This window comes from Cydia pomonella, chromosome 27 (assembly GCF_033807575.1).
Source record: "Cydia pomonella isolate Wapato2018A chromosome 27, ilCydPomo1, whole genome shotgun sequence".
NCBI lineage: Eukaryota > Metazoa > Arthropoda > Insecta > Lepidoptera > Tortricidae > Cydia > Cydia pomonella.
The window spans coordinates 9935275-9941357 of record NC_084729.1 but is presented as its reverse complement, the minus strand read 5'-3'; positions in this window follow the sequence as shown (position 1 = coordinate 9941357).

Below are 6083 nucleotides of genomic sequence, written 5' to 3'. Positions count from 1 at the left end.
AAAAGAGAGAGATATATATTTATAGTTCATAGCTGGCTTGTTCACACCGCCGGCGAAGACACTCTCCCAAAGTCCGGCGAGTAAGCGATAATTCCATACAATGTTTACTAGCCGCCCGCTGATTGTCAACTGTTTCTAGTAAATAATTTTACTAGTTGATAGCCGAGCTCGCTGATAGTTGGCGGTGGGACCACTGTTTTCTAGTTGATCGCCGCGATAAAAGCTATCGACTATAAAACTAGCTCAGCGGTACTCGCCGGTGCCTGCTTGGCGATCAGACCGATCATTTTACCTTATGAGGTGGATGCGAGTGCACGTATTTACAATGAATTTAAAACAATCATATGAACTATCTTTGTTGTCCAGTTCGGATGACGATGATGATGTATTTTATAAAAGCGTGTGTGTAGTGGCAGTGGCAATTTTGAAGAGACGGAAGAAAAAAAAAGATATTTTAAAAAGAATGACAAGAAAATGTTGGATGCAAGAAATTAATTATTTCAGAAAAGAATGCAGTGAGTTCAAACTGTTCTACGAGTTGAAAAAATTCTATACTTTTTTTAGATTGATAGATTTTGACGTGTGCCATGTGCCAATTGAAAGAGATCGATTTATTTAACAAACATTTTGATTAGGATTTTCTTTTTTTTAACACCTTGGCTGCGGCAATTAAATATACCTTGTACATAGTTAACCATACTTTGCAAGTGGTCGATCGAACTTATTATATAAAGGAAAAAATTGCGGGTTAATCGCATCTACCTGTCTCTACCGCACTTATAAGGTCCCTATTTTTGTAACACTCAATTGTAAATTTTTCTTCATAGTAAATGTACGAAAACATTTTTTTTTATTTCTGACTTTTTTGTACATTACCGAAAGCTGACCCACGGAAACTATTGATACTGGATAGGAATAGAATCGATAGACATAATAAAAAAGTTTGTCAAAAATTTTCTCGCACCCCGTATGTTTTTTCAAAAATCTTTAAACGCCAATCTTTATTAATTTGAAATAAAAGGAAGGTCTTCTAAGACCATTTTCGCTTAGCAGTACGGAATCTGGTGGCTGCACTCACTGACCCAAAATCTATTTCCACCCTGTATAGGTCATTGGCGAATAGGGCCCTCTTAAGTTTTTTACCTTTATGCTGGGCCACCCGGCTGAGCTAGTGGAGCGAGTAATCGCCCGTCGCACGCAAACACTCGCTTATAGCTCAGCGTCTAAACTAGTAAAACTATACTCGCTTCTCGCCGCTCGCCCACTAGTTTGTAGTTTATAGTTTCACTCGCTTATAGTTTGTAGCCGGTGGTGGGACCAGTGCCTCAATTTGTGTACGGACGAGTCACAACATGCACCGCCATAGGCACAGTTGTGCCTATACTTTGGCAGAGGGGAAATAGTATAAATGCTGTCTCCCTTCCCTGTGTTGCTCGAAGAACCAAAGAGAATTTGAAGATGGATTGTCAAAGAAAACTGTAGACACAGTAAATTTACTGCCATCTTTCGACACATGATTAAAACTTTTAGAACGCGATTTGACTTTATTTCAATGATTTGTGTTAAATATCAAAAAGTGGCGCCATCTTACCGGGAATCGGTTAAAGGTTGTAGTTAGTAGCGCCATCGTCATACCTTTGGCCTTTGATCTATTGGATGAAAAGTAGTTTTTCAGGTAAAATATAAAACACGCACACCTTAGATTTTAATTTTCTTTCGATACATGACATACGCATATCAATGAAAGGATAATAATCAAAGTCCAATGGCGTTCAAAGACGGCATTAAATTTACAAAGTTTTATTTGTCAATCCACCTTTATTTCGAATTATCTTGAATGCAACGAATACCCTAACCCCCCTTCGTTGAGCTCTGGCAACCTTGCTAACCGGCAGGAACTTAACACTTTGAGTAGGGTCTAGTGTTTTTTGGGCTGCTGTTTTCTGTAAGGTGGAGGTACTTCCCCAGTTGGGCTCTGCTCTAGATCAGGAATGACATTCGCTGTGCTGTGCCCTACCACACAAAGCGAGATGACATTCACATTGCCCATACCTCTCTTTTGGACGTAGTTTAAGGACGTACCGGGGTCCGGGTATGTATTTATGTAGGTATTTGTATATTACATATATCGTTGTCTGAGTACCCACAACACAAGCCTACTTGGCTTACCGTGGAACTTATTCAATTTGTGTAAGAATGTCCCTGTAATATTAATATATTCAATAACTTGGCTAATATCCCGATGATACCACCAAAAGGTGTTTTAAGTTGAATAGTTCACTGCTAAGTGAAGTTGGCCAGTCCGCCAACTGTGGTTGGTGCAACCAGCCTTGACTACCAAAGTATGTCAATACACATGGTCACAGATTATTTACGCTTATTTTTGTTTCAAAGAACCAATTAAAATAGAAACATCTATTCTATTCCAATTTTGCATGAAATATATTCACCGGAAGACGAGCAATGCCATTGTCTTTGTTTTTCTGTGCGTAGTATGTATGTATACAGAGCCGAGTAAATAAGAAGACTGACAACCCACGTATTCAACGCGTCAATGTTGCAGATTACATTAAATATAATTTTTCCATTTTAGTTATTTGAGCGTTTCCTAAAAATGGAATTTCCTCCCGTAGACGCTCCCTGCCGAGGGTCTACAGTATGGGGTTCTTCAAAAAAGGTTTTCAAAGTGTCGGCAACGCGCATGTAACACCTCTGGAGTTCCAGGCGTCCATAGGCTACGGTGACTGCTTACCATCAGGCGGGCCGCAGATCAATTTACGGTTCGTCAGCGTATTTTAAGCAGCGGTGTGGGGAGCATGCGTCAAAAACGGTACGCATACGACGCGTCACTGCGATTCCGTATCGTGACCGTTTTTTAAGCTGCGGTCTGGTCGCACCTTTAAAGCATAAATGAAGCCTTTTGAGCCCTTAGGAAGATTTAGAAATCTTAAAACTAAATGGCACCATTAAATAAGTACATGCTTAAAATTCTCATTACGATTTTATTATACTTTTTGTTCTCGAATATACAGAGGTACTTATAGTACTTACATTGTGCAACGAGGGGGGTAAGTGAAATTTTGGATACGAGGGAATTAAAGACCCGAGTTTGTAATATTCTTACCCCCGGAGATACACACAATGTTTTTCATCACACTTGCGATGAAAAAACTAATTTGTAAGGGAAATAATTCTTAAATACGGTGACATATCAAACATTCGTCCGCCATTTTGTAATTTCTTGACAGGTTAGGAATCGAAGGCACAGGCCTATTCGGCATTCAACCACGATTGAAAATTATATAAAAATATTTTAAACGGCTGTTAAATTAAACAAATTAATTTTTTTTTAAACATAAACAAAAATATTAAATTATAAACGTCAGGATTTTCAAAGTAAAAGTCTTTTATGCTACTTGGTTTGTATGAATAAGTGACATAATAAAAAAAAAATATAACTACCTAGGTCTCTTTTAGCTTTTTTTTCACAATTCATAACTCCCGCGGGAACAAAATAGGCATTTGTCTTTCAGTACATCTGCATGAAATAAGATCTTTTTCGAGCAAGTGTGATGAAAAATAAATAAATACATTTAGCTACATAGGTAACATCCATAAATCGAACAAATGCTTGTAATAAACACACAAACAAATGCCCTTACCAGATTTCGAGCCCTGGCCGCGTAGCCAACGTTACAATCGTTCACGCTCCGTAGCGTATCGTAGCTATCTCTCTCTATCACTCTTCCATATTAGTGCGACTGTGACAGTTGCGTTTCGTTCGCCACGGAGCGTGAACGATATGCACGTTGGCTACGCGGCCTGCTTCGTAGACAGTCACAACAGACTCAGCTAGGAGGCCGTTGTCGCTCTTTTTGATTTATTAGCCTCTGATAATACCTAGTAATTAAAATGTCTCGGTACATACCACGGCTATAACATTCTTTTACTTGTAGTTTAGAGTAGACCTTGGAACTCTCGCGAAAAGACGGTTTCACGATTGTACCCTATTTATAATTTAAGTTATTATTCGAATCACTACACCTTATAAAACAGTCCCCTTCCGCGTCTGTCTGTATGTATGTATGTTCGGGATGAACGCAAAAACTATTAAACGGATTTTCAAGCTGTTTTTACCTATCAATAGAGTTATTATTGAAGGTTTAGGCGTTAGGTATACCTGTGCGAAGCCGGGGCGGGATGCTAGTCAATATATTAAAAAGAGTCACGTATCGTTAAATCGAAGATTGCTCGACAAGTTTTGCTCCATAGCGAGAACCTTTAACGGGAGCACGCGTTAACGTTGTGGAGCAAAAAATTTCGGGTAATTTTCGACGTTTAATATATTTAAGTTTAATTATTAAAATAAAATAGTAGATATGAGGAGTGTTATTGTAGCACTGGGTGCCTTGTATTTGTACGGTGGCACAAAAGCCTCCATTTTTGACGAGGAACTGTATAGGAGTGTTTTGGATCCTGAGCTGTGCGATTCCCAATTAGAAGTTATGGACAAAAATCAATGTAAGTATAAATTAAAACAAAAAATGTTACTTTGCTAATCCGCGAACAGATAACGTGCTAGTCAATCAGTCTAACCCGGTATACATACTTGCGTATTTTTACATGCAATTAATGTACCCATTCCCACCGCAAAAATAAATACGCAAACAAATATAACAATCCACCACCAAAAGTACAAAACTCGACACGTGTTTGATGTCCGCAAAGTAACGCCTGGGCGGCTACCGAGAAAATCGAAATTCGTCAATTGCGGGCATTTTTCTCTGTCACTCTAATTACGTTTTAATGAGAGTAAAAGAGAAAGATCCCCGCAATTTGCGAATTTCGGTTTTCGCGGTAGGCCCCCTGATTCTATTCGTTAATGTAAGTATAGTTTTTATTTGTTTTAAAAGGGTGAAGTTGTTTTATCCCTCGTGCTTATATTTTTACCAGAACAAGCGAAAGATTCCAAAATCACAAAAAGCGTTGCGAGGGTTTCAAGGCACGAGGGTTAAACAAATTTTCTTACCGATTGAAAGACAAAAGTTTTTTTTGATTTTCAAGGGGGCAAAGTTGTTGTTTAACTGCTCGGACTAATATTGATACCCTAGCAAGCGAAAGATTCCAATATTGAACCACGACCGTAGCGAGCGGTTTGCCCTACATGTGGATCAAATGCAACTTTCTCATTAGTTTCTGAATAATCAAGAGGGCCTTTAGAATAAGAAAACATTTATTGCTACATAATAAAAAAACAAATAGGTCACAAAATACAATAAGTAACATAAAAAAATTGACATGCGCGGCAAAAGGAACGGGCTCAGCATATGCTGCGTCAGCCATTTTACAAATTGACTGCGCAGCGCTGATTTTCAGTCCGTCCCCTTCACTGAACCACATTGATATGACATGCGGGTAAAATAATTTTTAAGAGCTTTTTTAGTAATTGGTGTGGTGAAAAATGTTTGACCATACCAAAGCGAGGGAAATACTTAGTAGGTAGCTGTAATACATCAAATCCAATCCAAATGAACCCTTTTAAATATTTATCATTCAATCATCACTCAAAAACCAATTTTACTAACCAACATGAGAAAACAACTAAAATTAGCATCAAAATCGCTCTTGTGGATAAACCGTTCTTATAAATAAATAAATTGCCTATTCCAGTCTACGCTTCCAGCTTCCGCGTGCCACAAGGAGTCAACAGGTATTTCGAAGATTACGGAAACTTCTACCAATGCTTGGCGATTAATCAGAAACACCCCGGCATGAACGTCCAGGGCAAGTACTGCATGATCCGCGCTCAAGTCCCCCCGACCTTCAGAATATCGCTGGGGGGCGAGGATTCGAGTAACGTAACCGGGACCGAACTGAAGATAAATACAACCGAATCAGCAGCAGGGTATGTTGTTATTTTTAATTATAAGGGATCATTCTTAAAATAGTATTTTATACAACCGTAATCGCTTTTCAGTCGAGTACCGTGATAAGTAACGAAGCTTGCTGAGTTGCCTAAGTAAGGCTTTTTGCCTGAAATTAATATATGTGTTACATAATTGTTTACTGTTTCTGGGAAAAAT